Genomic DNA, 24999 nt, shown 5'->3' with positions numbered 1-24999 from the left:
AACTCAAACAAGAGTCTAAGATGAACTCTTTCAGGTAATAATAATGTATTCTGCTTGTCATCGAAAAAATGGTTTGAAAAACTTAATCATATGTGGAAATTAATCTGCTTGTAAATTGATATTCATTTGTTAACTTTTTATTTATTCTACAAATACTTATTGAGCCTGTTATGTGCTAGGCACTGCCCTAGGTGCTGGGGATATGGCAGTGAGTGAACATGTCAGAAAACCCCTGTCCTGATAGAGCTGACTCCAGAGATTGTTGTATAGAATGAGTGATGATTATGCATCTAATGAAATGTCAGTGTGCTTTGGAAAAACTTTCAATAATATAAACATGTGAGGCGCCTGGGTGGCTCATTTGGTTGAGCGTCCAACTCTGAATTTGGCTCAGGTCATGATCTCGGTGTTCTGTTTTAAGCCCTGTGTTGGGCTCTGTGCTCAGTGGGGAGTCTGCTTGAGAATTCTCTCCCTCTCCCTGTGCCCCTCCTCCCACTCATGCTGCAGCTCACTCTCTCTTGCTTTCTCTCTCTATCTAAAATAAATAAATAAAACTTTAAAAAATAATACAAACATGAAAATTCTGGTACTGTGATAAATCCAACATAAACAAAGAGTAGAAGAAATTTCCTAGATATCATACATGAATATACTGAAATTTTGTATTAGATTATTTAAATTGTGATAAATAATGAATCTCATAGTACCTCTATTATACTCAGTTTGGGGGAGAATATGAGTTTATAACCTTATAAAAAGTCAATTTCTAGTTCAATTCCACTTCAGTTTTGGGAAAAATATGAGTTTATAACCTTATAAACAAGTCAATTTCTAGTTCACTTCCACTGAAGTGATGAACATCTCATTCCCAAAACACCAAATTTCTTATGATGGCTGCAGTAAATCCACCTTTTGTAACTTACTCTTTACCATTTTCAGTTCAGTAAAATAAGCATAAGAAAAATCAAACAATATTATAAGCATACAACTACTAATGAATCCATATCTCTGAAAGTAGAGAAACTTTTATATCCACATGGAAAAAAATATATCTTTTAGTGTTTTATATTCCTTTAACAATGTAATGCAAGCTTCTTCTATTTATACTGCATAGTTTACCTTAAGCATTTGAAGATTCATGAATTTGTACATCTGCTAAATCTTAGAACCTGGCTTAAAAATGAAATAGATTTTGCAAGGAGAAATTTATAATATTAAAGTGTACCTCAGGCTCTCAATATTTTATGCATTAAATTTGGGAAATTTATTATGAAGTACATGATATTTACTCCAATATTTTTTAAATCTGGTTTTCATTAATTTTCCAGCATTTACCAAAGAAAGGGAAATTATTAGTTTAAATGAAAAAGATTTTTAATATTATCCAGTAGTAGAGCATAGTGAGTAAAACACTCTCCTGTTAGAAGGAATTGCTTCCATTTAGAGATATTATTGAATTTCATTGGAAAGGAGCAAAGATGAATTAGCAGCCTTTGTAACAAACCAGCAGCCACAGAAATCTTGGGAAGAGAATTGCTACTTAACCACACCTTGTATGAGTGCTTCACAGACAGGGAAAGTCTATGATGGAAGAGAGAACATGACTTTAAATTTATTAGTTTGTGAGGTCAATGGAATAGAGAGTCATGACAGCAGTATCCTAAATAAGAAACAATATTAATCTTACAAGCCATTTTCACGATACAATTAAATCGTTAAGTGTAGCATAATTGCAAATGGAGGGGGAAAACCCCACCAAGATAATGATGTTAATAACTAGTTAAAAGAGGAAGTCATTAATATTAAAGGATATCCTCAGAGAACATATTTGTTGGCTTTATTCTTCTATCAAAGCATTTATATCACCAAGCATGTAACTTAAAAAGGTCCATGCTTGGCGATACAGATAACTTGATATAAGTATGTACTTTGTGAGAATGAACTATCACTTTTGCTATGTTGTATGTATTATTCCTATGAACATTATGTTATATATCCTATTATATTACATTATTATTATACTGACTTCTTTCCTTTACCTGTATCTACATAGGAAAGAATTTATATGAGAGATCTTTCAGGTTTGCCCTCTTCCTACAAATGACTTTTCATCATTGCATTTTGGGCAGATGAGTGTTAATCTAAAATGTATTAAAATCCTTCAGAGATTCCACAACTTCTTGTACCAGTGAGAATATTTAGTATTATTTGATATTGTTTGAAACTATCAGCCTTGACAAATCACTATTATTTTTTACAATGCCTTCACATGTAAATGTATTTTCTTTTTATATCAATATCACTTTCACTTCTCTATTCTCTACTTAATATTTATCAACTGTATTGAACATTATAATGCTTCATTCATTTCTATTTTCTTTTACCTTTCTCAGGTCATCTTTCTTCTAATATTTTTACCCACTTGTACTTTATTTGTTTACTTTCAAATCCCTACTTTCTTATATAAAAAGTTGGTTGCTTCCTTTTCCCCTCATTAATTTTGTTTGTTAATGTAATCACCTTAGTACTGTAAGACAAATGCAATTTCTTTAACATGGCCATCAAACAGACTGCCTCTTATAAAGAACTATAAAGCTGCTTATATGTGGAGGGCTGAGACATAATTCAGTTTGGAAAAACAGTGTAAAATAATAGGTTTTTAAATGTATATGTACAAAAGAAAAAGTATGACCATAATTTTTATTAATTTTGAGTCTAAAAGTAAAATGCTGGTCAATAATGAATTTTTAAAATTTAAAGATAATGTTATCCAAAAAGGTGCTTTACTGTGATAGATATTATTTAATAATGTGATAGCTCTCATTATTATAAAGTGCACAGTGGCTTAAGAGTTTAGAAACTGGGGCATGTTTCAGATATTTGACTTCGGTAAGTCACCGAATTCCCAAGGCTTCTGCTTTTACATTGGCATGAGCCGCAACACAGCCTGGATAATGTCTTGGCATCCTTCCGAGTCAATGAGGCACTGATGCCTGTCAATGCAAGTGCAATTTGTATTTGCCTATGGAATCCTAGTTTACTTGGATTCTCCTTTATGCTAGAAACCAATAAAATCATGAACTACCATTCTGCAGATCCAGAAAGCTAATCAATCTCTTTCCTGATAAGTATAAATCTTCTCTGTGTAATCTGTTTCATGCTTCACATTCATTGTTTGCTTTTCAGACAGTTATAAAGCTTTCTACTAGGAAATGTTCTCTTTCAAATTCCCTTTAAACAGAAATTCTGTATGAATCTTTTAGATACCAAGGACTTCTCTGATAGAAGGGTAACAGTTTGATATATTGTAGGATTCATTAAATAAGTAAATCACTCATTTAAAAAAATTACTTTTACTGGTACTGTTGCAGAAGTAAGGGTTGGTGATACAATGAAACATATGACTGAGCCTACTACATTATAATTGCTCACATTCTAATGGAGAGATCCCTCAAATATTTAAACAAGCTTAAAAATCATGGAGGTTCTATGTAAAAGACAATGTGTGAGTTATCTAAATGGCAATTAATATATAGAGCCATGAAGATAGAATGATCATTTCAGGAAGAAGATATAGCATGAGCATTGCACATAGAAGTCAGACAAGCATAACACCAGAAGACATATAAATAGCTTTGTATGTCAGGGGCATGGGAATAAGTAAGAGCTATCAGAGGAGATGGAAAAGAGGAATTGTTAATGACATTTTGTATCTTGCTAAAGTTATTGGATTTTATCCTGGGGATTTGAGGTGGGGAAGTGACCCTGTCAGAAATATGTTTGAAAAAGACTATTGTATCAGCAGCATGAAGGATATATCTGACAGATCTGAAGCCAGAAGAACATTTAATAGATAGGAGAGATGCAAAGAGCAGCATAGACAGTGCACATTAGTGAGCCTTCAAAAATGTTTATTGAGTTGAAGTGAATTGAAGAAGTTTGTTGAAACTTTCCTCTCACCTCTTATTTTTAGAAAATGTCAATAGCACCTATTCATTGGGTTGCTTCAAAGTTCCTCTGCTGAACCTCAGTGAGGGTGAGATAGTTGAAGTCTGGGTGATTGACCCATCTCATCACAGATGCTTCCAAATATCATCGAACACTTCTCTACAGATGGTTCCATTGCTCAAAATTGGCTTTTATAGGGCCTGAGTCTTATGCTGCTGTCTAATGCACAGAATAGTATCCTCCTTTTCACAATGGAATTCAATAGGTACCTTAATTATTCCCTGTGCATCCAGTAAACAACATGTTAGTGACTGCATCTTCTTTGATTGTTATAACCACTCTCCTGTCTTTAACTAGTCTTATGGCTCTTGTGTACTCCATTTTGTTTTCTAGGTCATCTTCAGAAAATTTTGCCAATAAAATAAATCATTTAGCAGTTCCTTGTCAATAATTTTGAAAGCTAAGATATACCAGAGAGCAAGCTGCCTACTCATGATTGAAAGCTGACTGCAGCATTTTTATTTTTAGAACATTTCCACAATTTTCTAAATGTGTCATCATAACAGTATCATATAAATGAAAAGAAATATAGCTTTTCTCATTTTACAAAGGGATGAATTTTAAGATACAAAAGATTGACTTATAAGAAGATAGTAAGAGTATTTATTTCAAAAGGAGAAAGAATATCGCTCCAGCACATGATAATATTCCAACACCTCTAGTATCTATATTGGCAATAAGATTTTATTTGTTCACCTTAGGCAGTGGGAGATATTATTATCCATAAACACACACACATATGTGTACATTTTCTCCTTTGAATGCATATATATTTTCAAGCCATATATATTTTTTAGCCTTGATGGGTTCTAGAGGGGAGGGGGATGGGGGGGATGGGTTAGCCTGGTGATGGTTATTAAAGAGGGTACGTACTGCATGGAGCACTGGGTGTTACACGCAAACAATGAATCATGGAACACTACATCAAAAACTAATTATGTAATGTATGGTGATTAACATAACATAATAAAAAAAACAAGTCACACCATCCAAAAAAAAATAGCAGTTTGTCTCAATGGGGGAGAAAGATAAGATTAAGTAATTGTCCTACAACTGAATATGTTAAGAGCAAATTATTTATATAGATATAGATATAGATATATCCACATAATCTCCAGGCTCTAGTAAATACCATATTGTAGGTACTCACTAAATATTCTCAATATTGGCTGAGAGAATAATGACTTGGGAACAAAATAATAGAGAGTTAATTATCTTTTTGTGATGAGGAAAGCAAGAGCCACGGAAGTAAGGGAATACACACAGAAGCCCAGTCTTGAGAAATAAGATACTGTGAAGGTAGGAGTGCTGTGTTGCAGGTAGAAAATTGGGGCTCAGTCATCACCCACTGATTTATGGCAATAAGGAAAAAATGTTGGAGCCCAGGGGTTCATATTGGATAACACAAATCTTGGGTCTGGACATTTGGACAAGGTGCAAAATCACAGGACAGTTCTTTGGATATAATTATGATTTCTCATGGTCAGAATTTACTCAGAAGCATGAATACAATTAAGCCTGGAGCTGAAAAGATTCTTTGGACCAAGATAGCTGGAGTTACTGAGAGAAAACTGACGAATTGGAAATATATCAAAGACAGATGTTGCAGGTCCTCCAAAGTTGCCTCTAGCCAGTCCAGTTACTTACTACATTTGTAAACATTTATTGTGTAAACGTTGCTGGTTTCTTTTTCTGTCTTGAAAGAATCCTATCTTCTGTTGTCTGTCAAATCAAAGACTTGTTTATTTTAGTGCTCCACCTGAAGTTTATAACAATTCCTTTTTTCCTATATTTTTTGAGCTTTTAATTTAATTTCCGTTAATTTAACATACAGTGTGTAATAATTAATTTTAACATTTTCTGGAAGCATAGCATGGTGGAATATTAGAAACATAAATAGCCATAGCATTATATAATAAAAGAATATCAAAGAATAAATGAAGTATATTTATTTAACTTACTTGTAGTTGGTTAACAACTCAGTGTAGGAATCTATGCAATTTCTGAAATTTGCAGAAACATGAAATTTATATCATCTTAGTAAAGGGAAATGAATTTTAAAAAATTAAATGGAGTCAAGGTCACCAAAATTCCATTTCCCTACCTTGCTCCAGTATGAATGATTTCATCGCTGCTGCAATTCCATTGAAGAATAAAGCACTGGTAGATATACTCTTTTTTTAGGATTCATATAGAAGATAGGAATTCAGACAAATAATGAGATATTTTTAAATCAAAATTATTGTTAATGTAACACAAAATAAAATATGTAGAAATTTCAATTTTATGAGGTTGGAAATTTTTAATTTAAATGTTAATAATTTAGAATTTGTACTATATTTTGTCCTTAAGAGGAGAGTCTTGTTAGGATATAGGTAACTGGTGTTGCAAAGAACATAATTCTGTGCCATTAGCAGCAAGGGAGGTTGGGTAACAAAGTTCCTTGCTTATACTTTGAAGAAGGACTTATTCTTTAGTTAATTCCCAAGGAAAGTGTATTTAAGATACTGGCAAGTCATGAAGCGTGGGTGCTAATAGCACTTACCCAAGGAAATTGACCAATCTCTAAAATTTTAATAGATAATTTACCTTGAAAGCAATCTGAGGATACAGCTGATATGCAATTGCAATTTTATTGAAGACTGTGGCTTTCCGCTGTGTTGATAGCAGTTTCTGGAATCCATTGCTTAGTGCAGTGGTGCCAATCATGTCTCAGACCAGGGCAGTGTCAGTGGGGTCGGGGCTTTGATGTCTTAGGTGGGATTCCCTGAGAAACAGATTCTGATAGGGAGATATACCAGCCAAAGTTTACTGGGGAGTGCTTTTAGGAACCATAGTTTTAAAAGAGTGAAAGATGCAAGATTGCAGAGAAGAAGCTGAATTGACATAAAACTGAATAAGAACACCCAGCTTGGGGCGCCTAGGTGGCTCAGTTGGTTAAGCGACTGCCTTCGGCTCGGGTCATGATCCTGGAGTCCCGGGATCGAGTCCCGCATCGGGCTCCCTGCTCGGCAGGGAGCCTGCTTCTCCCTCTGTCCCTCCCCCCTCTCATGTGCTCTCTCTCATTCTCTCTCTCTGAAATAAATAAATAAAATCTTTAAAAAAAAAAAAAAAGAACACCCAGCGTATCCCACAGGGCACTCCAGAGCTGAAATGACAATTCAGAGTTTTTCCAAATTAAGATAAGGGGGCCAGGCTTTGTATGCCGTATATGTCATTGGATATGGGTTACTTCTAAAGTGGGGTACAAACTTAAGTCAGACAGCTACCTTTGGCTAAGGGCAATTCCTTGCGATGAACTCATCTTTGAGCCTTCAGCATCCACGAATGCTGATATCTTGGGCTTTAGAGGGGGAGATCTGAGTATGTATGAAGCAGTGTTTGGATGTCCCTCCTGGTTGTATAACCTCCAAATGTATCTTTCTGGCCCTCCTAGAGATTGTGAGAATTCAGAGGCTTAATCATGTGATTTTTGCTGTAGTAATTAAAATAGATTATGTTGTATGCTAGTAATAGTCCTGACTGATATAATACTGTTTTTCCTTAGATTATTCTAAATTCTTTTTTTTTTTTAAAGATTTTATTTATTTATTTGACAGAGAAAGACACAGAGAGAGAGGGAACACAAGCAGGGGGAGTGGGAGAGGGAGAAGCAGGCTCCCGGCAGAGCAGAGAGCCCGATGCGGGGCTCCATCCCAGGACCCTGGGATCATGACCTGAGCCGAAGGCAGACACTTAACGACTGAGCCACCCAGGCGCCCCGATTATTCTAAATTCTTACATGAGATATTTTTGCCGATGTTAACTGAAAATTAGAATGTATCATCATTCGTGCAAAATCCTTTCAAGATTTTCTAATAGTTATTGATGGAAAATGAGGAATAACAGGAGTCATGTATATTTCCATTTTTCTCTACATTAGAGCTTATAAATGAAGACCAGGTGCTACAGAGGCATTGAGAGCTTGTTGTAGACATGACACATTTGTCAACTCCCCTTATGCTACAACAGGTTCAGTCCTCAACCAGCACTAACAGGAGTTAAGAAAACCACAGTGGGGATGCATTAGTTAAGTCTTCACAAAAAAGAAAGAAAAGAAAGATGAGATATCCAAATGGAGCAGCTGAGATAAAATTGGGATACTTGTTTTTGTTTTGCCATTTTTTCACAGGAGACAAATACAAATCGGGTAGAACTAAGCCAGTATCCGCTGATACCATGGTATCAGATATAAATATTCAATGCAATCTCTTCCCTTCATTATTTCCTGTTTTCTTCACCCATGTTGTTTCCTTATAGTTTTATCATCTCTTCTATTCTGAAAAATAAGGCAATAAGAAAAATGTTTATAAATTGCCTCCATCTCTTGAATATTCATTTGGCATTTTAATTACCTTTAATCTTTTGTATTATTTTGTTCCAATATTAAATTTCTCCATTGGGTAAAACTTGGAAAATTTAAAAAACAAAAACAACAAACATTTATGGAATCCCAATAAGACACAGAAACACTTTAATTCATCTCCAAAATTTAAACAAATAAAGTCAATCAGGTGAATTTTTTTAGCTAGATTTATTCCAATTTGCTCATTATCATCTTTAATCTAGTGGCCTCCAATTCTAATGCGTGACTGTTGTTAAGATAGTAGGAATCATCTCTTGGCCAGATCAACACAATGTGTGGGAGCCAGGGAAAAAAAAAGAAAATGGTGTCAGAAAAAAACTTAACATGTAGAAGAGTATTCTGGAGAACCTTGAGAGGAATTTGAGTAGTCATTGTAGAGGAAGAATTGGCAGGAAGCTTGAGGCTCAGGAAGGCCTGTGAAGTGTAGACAGCACTCCTGATTTTCAAGTGATGTGGGCTGCTGATAGGGCTATTAAGCCTATGAAGGAAATCTATGCAGCCCCTGCTGTTAATCCATCTGCAGAAAGTTTCATATGCCAGTTTTCTTAATTAGAGTGGACAGAGAGGGGCATCCTGTTGAGATTAAGTCCACAGCACAATAAAGGAAGAAACTGTTTTTACTTATTTGGCTGCTACCAAGAAATGTGCTAATTACCAAGATAGGATAACATTTTATATATCTGATAAGTGAAATTCTTAACAAATAAAAAGATTGGATATGATCTTTTAAATTTTTATTCAACAAGGAAGAATGCAACCTACTGAGAATGCTGATTGAACTAACTGTTCTAAGTATGTTTACTTCATCTCTAACCCCAATTTACATAGAATTCCACTGTGCTAAAATGTGTGATGGACCTTTTCCATCCTAGAAGGGGAATTTATATTATTTTCAACAAGGCAAAGATATGTTTTATAATTTTGTTATTTAAGAAGTGTGAATGTCATTTATGCTTATGCTAGAAATTGAATAACATTTTGAAATACAAGAGGATCTACATGGTCATCACAAGAAATGTCTGATATTGTGGTATCAGGTATAAATCTTCAATGCAATCTTTTCCTTTCATTATTTCCTATTTTCTTCACCCATGTTGGTTCCTGGTAGTTTTATAATCTCTTCCATTCTAAAAAATAGGCCAATATGAATAATGTGTATAAGGTGTGTTCATCTTTCTGACATTCAGTTGGCACTTTATTTTATTTTTTTTTTAAAGATTTTATTTATTTATTTGAGAGAGAGAGAATGAGAGACAGAGAGCATGAGAGGGAGGAGGGTCAGAGGGAGAAGCAGACTCCCTGCCGAGCAGGGAGCCCGATGCGGGACTCGATCCAGGGACTCCAGGATCATGACCTGAGCCGAAGGCAGTCACTTAACCAACTGAGCCACCCAGGCGCCCTCAGTTGGCACTTTAATTACTTTTAATCTTTGTATTATTTTGTTCCAATATTAAATTTCTCCATTGGCTTTTGTAATTACATTGTCTGCCTTTGTGATTTAAGTATGCAAAGATTGTCTTTTTTGTGAGTGTCTTACACTTTTTCAGAGTATTTTCAATGCTCTAGTTGGTGTATTTGATTTTTCCTTAAAATGCCATTTAAAAATTAGCTTGATGAAAAGACTAGATTTATAATTTTTCCGTTATTATTAACATGTTCACTTCATGTTTTCACTAACATTTGCAGAATAAAGTAATATCTACTTTAAGTTAAATTTCTTCTAAAATTAGAAGACATTTTAAGAGCTAATTAATAGATTATATTATATAACCTATAATTATTTATATTCATTAATAAATGCATATATATAAATATATACTCTGCAAAAGTAAGTATATAATAAATATGTTAACTATAGATACATAATGATTTCTAAGTACTACATTATATATGCAAATGTATTGATCAACAGATAGAGATATAAATAGGTACAGATAGATATACATATAAGTTACATATATTTATTTCATGCAGCACTTTTTGTTGTCATCTACAGAGTCTCATGTTTATGCTCATTATACAGAACATTTATATGCCAATATAATTTGTAAAGCACATGCTCAATTTATATCTCTGTTCTGGAAACCTAAATTTGACTCTGATACTCTTTTTTTTGTATCTTAGGTGAGCAGAATGGACTTTGATTTATCTAGAATTAAGCAGGGCTACATATTTACCTCATTCTTAGTCCTTTTGGGGACAGTACCACCCCCTTTGAGATCACATGATCTAGTCCAGTAAGATTTTAGGTAAGTGGGATTTTTGAAAAGGACTTGATGCTGAGGAGATTAGAGAAATAAATACCCAGATATCATGGAAACCGAGAGTTATTCTAAGGTTTTTGAAACTCCTTGGGTAAAGGCAAAACAGTAGAAAGTTGTGGCATACTTAGGAAACACGAAATAACTTAGTTGAAAAGCATAGTTAAAAGAGGAACAAAGTAGGGGAAGTTTGATAAAGCATTTTTACTATATTGTGGAGGTACAGAATATTAGAGAAAGATTACATTAATTTTTAGACAAAGAAGCACACTTTAAAATGATTCATCTTGACTTTACATTCTAAATCTATGGAAATGGTTAACTCACATAGGGTATATGTATCTATGTAATGATGATAATGATTTATTCATTTTCAGGGTGTTCAACAATTATATGGAATAGGATATTAACATGAACTGCCATATAGTGAATTCCTTCTAAATTACTCCTCCTCACCAGTCTAAAATAACCCACTGACTGTTCAAGGAACTCAGTCAAATATGGGGTAACAAAAACATACTTCTTTCAGTGTGTGTTTATGAATAATTCCTGGCCTATTCTATTGTCTTTATTCACATCATAATAATATAATTTAATTGTAGTTTTTAGCTTACAATGATGAAAATCAGTTGCATGTCAATCATTTTATAATTATAAAATATTTCAGATAAAGAATCAGCAAATGATAATAAAATTTATTTTTCTCAACAGAGTAACAATTATTTTTCTCATCCTCATTTTTATAATGGCATTATGATAGATTTTGATTTCTAGGCACATTTCCAGACTTTGCCAATCCCTGATATTAACGAACAAGTCATTCCACATGCTTTGGTAGCGTATTCTGAAATAACAATGTACAAAAGGTAATGACCTAGATTGCGTGTGTTTCATTTTCACTAGATAATTTTAGATTTCAGAACTTCTCAAAATATAGCAGGTGTACTTAGATCCACCTGAGACAAGTTCATACCTGGGGCTAGTTGGTACCCAGTGCTGGAGGCTTAGGCTATACAAATAAACAATGTCGGGGGCTGGACCAACATGATATTCTTTACTCTGTAATGATGATGAATACAGATTGTTGCTGTCAAGAGACAGAGGCTCTCTAATCATTTTTTTTTCTTAGTTTAAAATACACAGGATGGATTTTGCTAAGGGAAGCATAGAACATAGGAGAGACGCCCATGGATGTTTTTCTTTTTCTTATCAGGTCTCATTACCTTCTAATAGTGGGGAGAAATTAGTCACAGAGAAAAATAAATGAGGCTGGTAATGACAGAGTATCAACAACAATTAAAATTACTCAGATGGAACAGGTGTGTGTGTGTGTGTGTGTGTGTGTGAGAGAGAGAGAGAGAGAGAGAAAGGATGTGCCTGTAGGCACAAATTGCATTATTACACATGCACACATATTTTACAACTAATTACAAACCCCCAATGGAAAAAAAATCTAGTATCTATGTTTTATTTTAGCTATATGTTTCCTATTTTATAATGGAAGATTTGTTTCTAACATAATTTTACAAGAATATCTAGGGTTTGTAACAAATTCTTAGTGAAACCTGTCAGTTTGATTTAAATTGGAGTTAATGCAGTTCTGTTTGTTACATAAGCTAGCAATTGTTATTGCAGCAGGTTTCTGTCAAGTATTGGCACTTTTAAATTTTTATCATTACTGTTCTACATGGTGGTCATTTATTCAATCACTGCCACCAATTTAACGTATTGAAAATAAATTTCAAAATTGCATATCTTAATAATTTCAAGTCCATTGCTTCTAAACCGATTAATGTAAAAGCACATATCATCTACTGCAATGAATTAATTACAGTAGATTTAGGAACATTTTGTTGTATTCCTGTTCCCTTTGGTCCTTTCTACTCTAATTTGCCTATCATAGTTTTCTTTCTTTGTTATTCTCTCTGCCTTCCTTCCCCACTGGCATTTATTTACCCTTCCTTTACAGGATCCTCTCATCTCTTCGGGATTCACTACTTTGCTTCTTTCCTTTCTCGTTCTCATCACCATGTATTTATTTCTCCCTTATTGTGCATTTTCTATGCCTCATATTTTCTTCCACTTCTCCTTCACCTTCATTGAATACTCTCTTCTCTTCTTCCTCCATTCTTCATTCTTTTCTCTAGTAAAATTGGAAGACCTTAGGTCAAGAGGAATGATTTTTAAATGTTTTTGTTTCCTACACTTAGCAAAAATGTTTGGCACATACAAATTGATAAATAAGGACTAATATTTGTTCTTTCTTTTGGCAGTATACTTTTTAAAATTTTGGATAGATTTATTTATTTTTTATTTCTTTATTTATTTTTAATTTATTTTTATTTTTCTTTGTTATGTTCAATTAGCCAGCATATAGTACATCATTAGTTTTTGATGTAGTGTTCAACGATTCATTAGTTGCACATAACACCCAGTGCTGTAATGATGTACTGTATGGGGACTAACATAACATAATAAAAATTAAAAAAAAAAAGAAATTGAAGTGAGAGAAGATATTGAAGAAAAAAATGCAGGTATGTTAGAAGATAGAAAAATAAAATTATTGCAAAATAGAATTCATTTGGTTGGAGGTAGAAAAAAAACAAACACCCAGTGCTCAATCAGATCATGTGCCCTCTTGAATGCCCGTCACCCACTTACCCCAACCCCCCACCACCCTCCCCTCTGAAACCTTCAGTTTGTTTCCCAGAGTGTCCAGAGCCTCTCATGGTTTGTTTCCCTCTCTGATTTCCTCCCATTCAGTTTTCTCTCCCTTCGCTTGTGGTCCTCCATGCTCTTCCTTATGTTCCACATATGAGTGAAACCATATGATAATTGTCTTTCTCTGCTTGACTTATTTCACTTAGCATAATCTCCTCTAGTTCCATCCATGTCAATGTAAATGGTGGGTATTCATCTTTTCTGATGGCTGAGTAATATTCCATTAAATATATGTACCACATCTTGTTTATTTAATATCTTTTTCAGGTCCGCTCTTGTGGTAGATACTAAAGATAATAGAGTGATTAGATCTATTCTTTCCCTATAAGGAATTTGCTAGCATAAAATTATGACATGGTTTTGCTAACCACAAATATATCCACTCTGTATCATTTGGCCATTGTTTGGATACATTCCAGCTGCAAAGCTTACTCATGAGAATTTTATGTCTCCTTAGTTCTGTTGCCCAGCTCTTATCTGAAATTTAATTCAGAAAAACTGATTAGAAACTTGGCTTTCACTTGGTTCCTCTGTCAAAACATCAACTTCAGTACTAGTAACTGCTACCCTGTATCTGTCTCCTGAATTTATACTTGCTGAGTAGGAACACCAATAATCCTGGAGTTCTGTTCTATACACAGAAGTCTTACTAAGATTACTATGGTTTAGGATTTATGTGCCAAATAGGAACCCTCCCCTACAAGGATACCTGAAGAGGAGCTTAAGGAGAGAAAGAACAAAATATTTAGGTCAAGAAAAAAACTTGTAAGTAAAAGCTTGATTAGAAGATGTGCTTTAGTCTTATAGTGAAAACTAGTTGACCTCCTCTTGCAAAATATAAACAAATATAGATCTTTGATTCACACATTCGATTTTATGTGAAAGAAAATAGGGAGTCCTCAACCGTGTTCACTTAGTCAATTAAAAACAACACAATACAAGAACAATTGATACGAACAATCAAATGTGTGACAAAGGTATATTTTTAGTATCTCTGAGGGGTCTATTGTCTATCAGTTCCCTTCCCCGTATGTTTTTTAGTGTGCAGTATAAAGAGGCACAATGGACAGAAGCAGTTGTTGCCAGATTGTTTTTTTTTAATAAGTCTTAGGCGTGACATTAAGAGAAGGGATTAATGCATATGTAAAATGACCCAGAAAGGATTTTTCATAAACTGTATCCCAACAGCTGGAGCTGTGTTCTAAAATGATAAGCTATGACTAGGCCTGTATTAATTAAGGAGGATTGGGCAGAGAGAAATGTGCTGTGACTATGAACTTGACTCAGCCATTGGCATATGACATGCAATGTGAAATAAACCTAGTTGCAGGACTTAAGAACAATTTGAGTTTACCCATAACCCCATAGTGTTTACCACATTGTATCAAATATGTTATATTTCAAGCTGGTTATACTTCAATCAAACCATCAATGATTCAATACCAAGTAAAGGAAATTGCCAGCATTATGTAGAAATAGTTACATAGACTAGAGGTTGGTGACTCCAGAAATAGCAGAAGGAAATGCAGAATTATGGCAGTTTACACTCAAATAACAGTGAGAGATTATCTAATCTTTCAGTGCCAAGATCTATTTAAGGTCCTAATGGCAGAGTGAAGTAGTGCAGAGGACTTATTATCCAAATAGGGATGTAGAAAAAGAGAGTAAAACAGAAACATATCTTAACAGCAACAACCAATCAGAGCATAAATCTAAAATGAAGTAAATATGCACAATTACAACTGTGATAATAATTTTACTCATGTTTAAGATACTGGATTAGAATTACTAAAACACACCATGTATTAATGGGCTGAATTTTCTTCCTGCAGATTCGTATGTTATAGTCCTAACCCCAGATACCTAAGAATGTGACTGTGTTTGGAGATTAGTGTCTCTGAAAAGGCAGTTAAGTTGAAATGAGATCATTAAGGCAGTCCCTAGTTCAATTTTTTTTAAGTTTTTTATTATTATGTTATGTTAATCACCATACATTACATCATTAGTTTTTGATGTAGTGTTCCATGATTCATTGTTTGGGTATAACACCCAGTGCTCCATGCAGTACATGCCCTCTTTATTACCCATCACCAGGCTAATCCATCCCTCCACCCCCCTCCCCTCTAGAACCCTCAGTTTGTTTCTCAGAGTCCATAGTCTTTCACGGTTCATCTCCCCTTCCGATTTCCCCCCTTTCATTCTTCCCCTCCTGTTCAATTTGACTGCTGTGCTTACAAGAAGAGATTAGAACACAAACATGTAAAGATGGAAGACCATGAGAAGACACCTTCTACAATCCAAGGAGATAGAACCTCAGAAGAAATTAGCCCTGCCAACACCTTGGTTTCAGACTTCTAAACCTTTGTAATTGTGTGAAAAGAAATATCTGTTGTTGATGCCATTCAGTCTGGGGTAATTTTTATGGTGGCTCTGATAAAGGTTATTATAAGCCAAGGAAATGAAAGCAAGATTACCCTATATGCAGTAGTTAAATTGTTCCAATTGTGCAGAAAAGCTAAACTGTAGAAGAATAATTCTCTCTTGGGCAAAATAATTCTCTTTCATTTCCATGGGCCTACCTTTTAAAGTTCTGAAGTCTATTGTCTAGCATTCCCCTCTCTATGTCCCTTAGTGTGCAAGAGTATGTTTGAAATGTTTACCCCGGTGGTTCTAATAAGATGCTCATCACCCCACTGATCACCACACCTGCTTTAAAACCACTGTTCCAATTTAAAATGGTAATGGTGGGAATGAGAACTGGAGTCATACTTGTCTGGCCCCTGGACAGTCTACCTAAAATTCCCCATTTTTCCTGCTCCCATTCTTCTAGTCGTCATGATCCATCCAAACTCTTCTATGCCGTGTCTTACCTTCTTGACTGCTTTGTACGTCAACATCCAGCTATTATCCATTTTTATATTTTCTGGGTGTCGTATCTAAAATGCCAGACTAACTATTCAAACATTGCTTATTATTGGTTCCACTTCCAATGGACCTCATTACAGACTTCATTTTGACCTCAATAGAAGTAGTCATTCATAAAAATCAAATGTATTTTCCATTTAACCAAGAGATTAATTTCTCAGGAAAAGTACATTTGCTTGGTTTTTATTTTAGAGTATCAAATTACATATATATATATATATAATGACTCGGGATATTTATACTTATAAATATTTATATGTGATATATTATTTCTATATTTACATATACAAAAATAATTAAAATATAAATATACTATAAAGATGTTGAATTTCTACTGACTTTGAAGATCCTATTTCTACTCTTTACAGTCAGTGTGATAGAAGTAAATTTAAGAGTAAGTTAAAAACTCTAAACCACATATGGCAAAGCAAGATTTTCATTTTGCCTCAACGACTCTTCTCCTGTTTCTGCTTGACATGGTGAGAGTAAAGAAACATACTCCAGGGGCATGATTCATTGAAGTGTTGCCGTCAGTGTGGTCAACATTCCAAAGGAAATGGCTTGGTTTTTGTTTTATTTTGTTTTGTTTTGTTTTAAGCTGTACTTTATAGAGTATGGGAGTTGAAATAACACAGTGGGACATGGTGAAAAACTGCTGCCAATCATCCAAGGTGAACCCAAGATGATGACGCCCTCCAATGAAGCAGAATAATTACTGACGATGAAGCCAGAAGAATGACCAAGATCTCAAGCACCTCAGGGTATAGGATAGGAGTGAGGTCTCTGGGGGAGGGCGGAAGAGATAAAAGACTAAAGGAGAGAAAATAGAGCAAGGTGATGGAAAAACAGACTCTGATATAGACATCAAGCCTCGGCAAATATCATTTAAATGGAAAAAAAAAGTATTTCTCACTTTTTTTTCTGGATTCTGTGCAAATTAGGGAGCTTTTAATATAAAAATGTTTTCTTTCGAATAATGGACTCTATATACCCTCCTGTATTATGCTGTTTTAGCTAAAGAATTGGTGATTCATGCAAAATTGAAAACAAAATTCAAATTGAATTTTGTGTAATAACTGTGCATAATGGATATATTAATGGTCCAAGGATTTGTATGTGTGTTTTCAGCCTGAAAAAATCCTTTAGCCTTACTTTGTTATATTAATTGAGAAAATGGAACTGCCTTCCATCTCTATAGAGGTTACAACCATACATCAAAGTATAAAGAGCATTGTAATGAATGCCAGTCTTTTGTGAGATCTTGCTATTAACACAAATAAAAAGAAAAAGAAATAAAGACTGCATGGCACTCCTTAAAGATAAAGAAGGTAATTTCTAAAATCATCAACCCAGTGTCAGTATTACAATTTTCAATATAAATATGCATCATTTTACAAAATGATGATGTATTCTTGAAAAGTCATGTATATTTTTACATCCAAAGAACTTGGGCTATGTATTAAATTTATTTAGGAGAGATCTTAAATTCCAAAGTGAAATATCTTGCAAGGTAAAGAATTTTATTTTAAAATAAATATTAACCTGATAAATTACCACTGTTAAGGCTTAATTTTTTACACACTAAATCTGCTTTTAAAAGAAAAATAAAGGGGTGCCTGGGTGGCTCAGTCGGTTAATCATCTAACTTCATCTCAATTCATGATCTCAGGGTCCTGGGATTAAGATCTGAGTCTGCCTCCCTAATTAGCAGGGAGTCTGCTTCTCCCTCTCCCTCTGCCCTCCCCCTCCCCCACTGCTTCATGCGTGTGTGCACCTTTCTCTCTCAAATAAATAAATAAAATCTTTTAAAAAACCAAAAAAATAAAGATTAAAAAATAAAAAGAGAAAAAAAGCCCTTCAAGTCCTAGACAAGATGAATTGATATACTTCTCAGTATACTTTACGATGGACCAGCTAGGGACTTTGTAACAGAAGAACAACATCGCAGAGAGTTCACTGGCTTTTCTTTTTGCCTCATTGATCCTGGACTGGGTGCTGAAGAAGCCTACAACCTGCACCCAAGGATCATACTGGAAAAAAAAAAACAAAAAACAAAAAACAAACTCCAAGTAAAGCTCTTTCTTTCCAGCCAAAGGACTGGGGAAGGAGCAGCATAGGACAACAGAAAATTAGATTTTCTTTAATCTAGCCAAACACATGGGAAAAACTTGTGGCTGCACTAGACACACATCAACACAGGCTATGTGGGAAGCGGGCTTCCACCATTGCCTGGCTGTAAGAAATACCCCTCTCCTTCCCCACTGGAGTGGCATGGGAAGAGGCCTAATGAAAGCCAGAACTTTTACTACCACCCAGCAGTGCAGACCCACCCCCGCACACACACACACCTCCATTCCCACCCTCCAGCCTCCATCCCTTACACCCAGCGAAGGCCTAAGGGTGGTCTGGACTTCTACAACAACCTAGTGGTAATGAGGTGCCCCTTCTGCTTCCCTCTGAGATGACGTCCTAGGAGGCTAAAGGAGAAGACAGGAATGGCACCCCCTTCAGTGGATGAAGAGTACATGAGGGGGCGCCTGGGTGGCTCAGTTGGTTAAGCGTCTGGCTTCAGCTCAGGTCATGATCCCAGGGTCCCTGGATCGAGCCCCGCATCAGGCTCCCTGCTCTGCAGGGAGTCTGCTTCTCCCTCTGCTGCTCTCGTGCTCTCCTTCACTCTCTTTCCCTCTCAAATAAATAAATAAAATCTTAAAAAAAAAGAGTACATGAGACCCCTGTGTACTATTTTTGCAATTCCCCATGGATCTAGAATTACAAAAAAATAAAAAGTTTTAAAAAGGAGAAATGCATTCATTAAAGATTTTAATGGTTGCTCCAACCTGATTTTCAATAAACTCCTTCACTTTTTAAAGTTAGATGAAATGAAATGAAATTAAGTGCAGAAAATATGTTCAAAATTGCAAGGTCTCTAATTCTGTTAGCTGCCTCACCACACACATTAATCTCTCCCTTTTTAAGAGACCACATTAAATTAATTTCAAAGGAACGTTGGAGATCTAAACCAACCACATTTACATAAATAGGACAATCAGTAGAGGGGAGATAACAATACATTTCTGGAAGATAAAAAGCAGCTTGAAAAGACATAACTGATAATTCAGGGAAGAGGGGATGTCAGTCTGACTCTTTTCTGGTCATTGTAACATGTGAGAAGGAATCCATTCTGTGTGTCAGACACCCAAAAAGCCCAGGTTTCAACAATTCTGAGACAGATATTTGGAGAAAGGGTTGTTTAGAAAGTTTGGAACTATCCTTGAAAATGTAGAAACATTTTAGAATAATAATAAAGATATACAATGGGAACCCTGTAAATAAGTAAGGATTTAAGGGTAGAACAAAAATGAAATGGCAAATTTGGGGAGAAATTTTGCTTTAAAATACCACTTGATTTATTCACAAATATGTATTGAGAACAAAAAAGACAAAATGGCTGAACTCGAGAGTCCTTATTTTAAGATGGGAGGAAAGAGATAACAAAAATTGATTCATAATTTTCAGTTAAGTTCATTGAAAAAAATGGGACCTATTTTCCTTTCAGTTTTATGAGTATTTGCTTCATATTTGTTGATACTCTGTTATTAGGTACATACACATTTAGGATTGGTATGCTTTCTTGATGAATTTACGGCTTTTACATTTTGGAATGTCCCCCTCTATCCCTAGAAATATACCTCCGTCCGCTATTTCAGGTTGCTTTTTTCTTTGTCTTTCCATGATATATCAATTTTCCCCAACACTTTGCTTAACATGTCCAGAGCAGCCTTGCTTTATTTGATACTAATTTAGCCCCGCTACTAAAATATGATTCTTCTGACAATCCTTCCCAGTGCCATGCGTATTATAAGGTCTCTCCACTCTAGCTGGTGGAAACACAAAACTATTCTCAGCCCTGTGGAAGCTCAAGGAATTTTTGGTCCACCGGGTGCCTCGTGGTTTGTTTTTTTCCTTGTCTTGGGGAGTTTCCCCTCACAAGGGTACAGATCATTTCTCAGCAAGACAGAAGGGTATTCCTTAGTACACTCCTGGAGCTCTCTTTCTGTATGCAGCTTTCTCTTCTCAGGTACTCTGCCCATCAAATTCTAGCTACCTTTGCCTTCCTGAATTTAATGTCATTATCTCCTCAGTTCAGCAAGACTATAGGGTTCTTTCTACATTCTCCCTACTTGTGCTGCAGCCTGGCAACCACCTACCAGCAGTAAATTGGAATGTCTTATAATGTTTAAGACACATCTGAGAATAATTGAAAAGTAGAAAAAGAAGAGGAATGTTAGAGGGTTGCATATAAAAGCCATTATATTATGTAATGGGTAGTCTGGTTAATGAGATTAATACAGGAAGCACTGAAACTAGTTTGAATATAGTCTTATTTTTATAAGTTAAATGAGTCAGCTTTTTGGGAATTACAAATAATAAGACTATTAAAAATGTTATATCAATCCCCAATCCTGAGTTTCTCCGACAGCTGACTCCTTTAGTCAATTGCTACGTTATCATTTGGTCTTCTTCCATTACAGTTTTAAAAACAGTTCTACCATTCCCAAACTGGGAACTAAAGAACCACTGGGGGTGTGCCCCTTTCATATGTGAGGTGATTTACCCTAGAAGAGGAACTGTAAAGTCAGGGGAAAAATGTTATATCTCAGGCACACATTCCCAGCTGAAGTCAAGCAAGTTATATCTCCTACCTACTCTCACATGCATTTTTTCCCCTTTGATAGAGACCTGGTCTCTAAAGTTATAAACTGTTCTCATTAGCATTTAGGAAAAAATTACATTTGGTTAAGCATATTATCCCCTTAATAATATTGTATAATTTAAAAATACTAGCATAGCATTTCTCATTTATCAGGCACAGTTTTAAGTACACTACAAACAATATATTTTTTTTTATTTTAATGCATACCATTCTTCCTGTACGGAAAGAATCATATTATTCTTGTTTGTAAAACGAGGAAGCAGACACAGAGACTTCACTGACATGATCATGATCACAGTGCTGGCAACAGAACTCAAATCCAGACAGTCTGCTTCCAGAGTTTATAGCTGAAACATCTACATAACACCAGAGCAAGGTTTGCTTTTGATGCTATGCTTTCTTTTCTGATTTTATTGGATCTTCTTTGAACTATTTTCTTTATTTCTCTGACTCTCTGAACATCCCTACAATTGATACAGTTGATTTTAGTTATTATTGGTAGTTATGTTGTATACATTTACCACGGGCACTGAATTAACAAATACTGAACCATTGCTCCTAAGGGGGGAATGCAGGGTAGGTTCCTGTGAGCCTCTGGTTATATTTTCATAAAAGAGTCAATACATAACCTTGTTTTATGTGTGTTTTCGTTTAAAAACACTTTAATATATATTGGGTATACAAATTCATTAATATCAAACTCATTGTCATCAGCACTATAATTCATGACTGAATGAAGCTTATCTAACCTGTTTATTTTCTTACTAAGATATATCATAGCATTTTTGCATTTAGGAAAACTAAACAACACTTAAGCACTATGATTGAGCCATTTTAAACAGTGAAATCACCAACAAAAAAATACAAAATTGTAAAAAAAAAAAAAATGACACTAAATAGACCATGAAAGGGATACTATTTTTATAGTGGAGCTGAAACAAGAAGGCAGAGTTTTGCCTTGCTTGACTTCAGCTGGGAATGTGTGCAACAGGTTGACTCTATGTTTACGCCACTCGACACATGCCCAAAAATGACCATGAGTGTGCCCCTAGTATGATTTTGAAGTTACAAATAGATTTTTGCAAGTAGGCAAATTTACAAATATGGAATACATGATGAGGATCAACTGATAAGAAAAATTAAGGAAAATGAGATTAGGTCCCAAATCTACAGAGTATGAATATAAAAACAAAAAATCAATGTAGTTTCCATTTTGAAACTCAGAATGCACAGTAAAATACTGAGAAGGAAACATTTGATATATGATTTTGATCAAGTTAAATAAAATACTTTTTGCTCTGTTTAAAGGCACTGCTCACAAGTCAGGGGTAACATCATCTAAAAGAAAGTTTTCTCTAAGAGAGTAACTGATGCCTAGTTTATCTTTACAGTAAGACATGTATCTCTCCACTCAAAACTACAAAATTACATAACTTAAAAAAGATTCACAAAGGTGTAATGTATCTTCCTGAAATGACGAGACCCCGTAACTGAATGAAGAATGAAATTAGTGATGAGGAGATTATTCATCAAGGTAAACTTATAACTACTGGTCTAGTATCTAGAAATTGAAGTTAATAGGCAAACAGACTGAGTGGTGCATAAGACTTTACTGACAAAATTGGTACCTCTGTTATTTTACATTCAAAAGTACTTAACAATTCTATGAAACAGTTGCTGCTCAATTAGACCTCATTTATATGTTAAATGAAGTAAATGCCATTTCATTTGCACAGAGGAATCTTAATAATGATTAATGGAAATTTAATCAAATATGAGTTGAGACTGCAATGTGTTCAGCAATAGAATAAGAATGAGTTATATTGGTACTAACCAGATCCATTATCTGGATCATGATGCTGTTGAGGTCAAGTATGAGGGTTTGATCCTTATACAGCCCATCAAACAAAAAGAATATTATGTAGAGTTAAAAGATGGCATCTCATAATCGGCTCCTCACTTTACAAATGTATCCCTTTGGCTACAATAGACAAAGTGATTATGAAGAAGGAAAATCACTCAAAGTAGCTCAAAAATATGTCAGTCAGTAGTTTTGTTTGAAAATGCGAACAGCAACAATTGAAAGGATTTATTAGTAAATAGGTTCTTGAATATTAGCACATAAAGCCTACACATCCAAAGAATTACATTTAGTAATTCTCATAAAAGGGAGTGAGATCTTTGTTCCTCTTTCTTCTGCCATATCCAGTCTCCACCCATTATCCCAAAGCTTGGATAATTATATAATATTCTGATATTAGGGAATAATAAGTAGTTTATAATGTGTATTTCAATCAAAATGGAAATAAATTTTAATTGAACTATTTAAAATATGGAGGGTTTTGGGTTTTTTTTAATATGTAAACACTGAACTCAACTTGAAAAGCAAATATATGTTACATATTTTATGTAGCACCTTATTGTATTCTTTGGCATATTTTATTCATAGTCTATTAGTTTTGGCTTTGGGTTTATATTATTACAAATAATTATGCACTGTGTTATTTTCTAATGCTCGTGAAAAACAAATGTTTATAAATGTGTTCTTATCTTCATTCTTCTAAATTAGTTTTGTTGTTCTGTGGGTGTCGCAATCCTGTTCCCCTGTCTTTTTTTTTTTTTTTTAATTTATTTATTTGACAGAGAGAGACACAGTGAGAGAGAGAGCACAAGCAGGGGGAGTGGGAGAGGGAGAAGCAGGCTCCCGGTGGAGCAGGGAGCCTGATGCGGGGCTCAATCGCAGGACCCTGGGATCATGACCTGAGCCGAAGGCAGTCGCTTAACCGACTGAGCCACCCAGGCGCCCCTACCATCTATTTTTTTTATTTCTAAGCATATTGAATATGCTGTGCCAGTGAGTGAGACTGGTGTTCAAGATAATGCTTACACAATATCACAATGCCCCTTTGGTAATTCCACTGCTACAGGGGAAAATCACTATTAAATTTAGTTTGGTATTATACAAACCTCAGCATAGTGGCATGCTTCATGTAGTATATAAATCCAAATTTTACTTTTATGGACAAGACACAGGTACTGAGTTATTAAGGTCTCATTTGAAGACACCCACTGAGAAAACTGCCCGCTGTTCAATTTAGATATCTCAAAGGAATAACAAGAGAGACTTAGTTGTTGGAACTCAGGCCTATGTATCAAAGAATGTGAGCAATGCATAGTGGGCTTCAAGCTGAAGAGAAATGGTATTATTAATTCATGTGAACTATTCTTTCATTAGCAGTTCCAGTTTGCAAAACACTCTGCTTGTGCTGGGTACTCTTTTCAGCGTTATATTTTACAACTGAGGCTACTAGTATTTTAGACTTTGAAACACTGGTGTTTCAAAAGGTGTCATGACAAATAACCCTAATCTAGCTATGTGATAATATCTGTTACATTTTTAACATTTAGCTTCAAATGTGTATTCAGAAGATCTAACAGATCATGTAAATAGAGCTTACAGTGTTATATACACTATAAATTCTGTGGAAAATGATTAATTAGGAAAAGTATGCTGCTGGGAATGAAAATTTGTGAACTATCAGTTGGGATTATTTTTAAAAGGTGGACAATAGTTTTCTTACTTTTAAACTTATTAAGTTATATGTCTATAACATATTTGCTCAGCTTATGTAAAATAAAGTATATAAAAGTATACAATATATAAGGCATATTAGCTTTCCTCATTTATATACCATTTGATTTAAATTCCATAAATCTTTGTTGCTCTTTCTCAGCCACCCACATCTTTTCAATAAGCACAAATATTTAGATAAATACAAGGATGTCACATACACATATATACTGTTTCTCCCTCCCACTCCGTATGTCATGACTTCCATTCCAGAGATGGAATTCTCTTTTTTCTTCCCTCTACATTCACCCCTCTACCCTGGCATCAACTAGTATACCAAAATTACAGAGATAAGGAAGAACTATATATGACTATCTGCCCTCCACCAAAAAAG

This window comes from Leptonychotes weddellii, chromosome 3 (assembly GCF_054177405.1).
Source record: "Leptonychotes weddellii isolate Sample4059 chromosome 3, ASM5417740v2, whole genome shotgun sequence".
Taxonomy (NCBI): Eukaryota; Metazoa; Chordata; class Mammalia; order Carnivora; family Phocidae; genus Leptonychotes; species Leptonychotes weddellii.
This window is presented reverse-complemented; position numbering follows the sequence as displayed.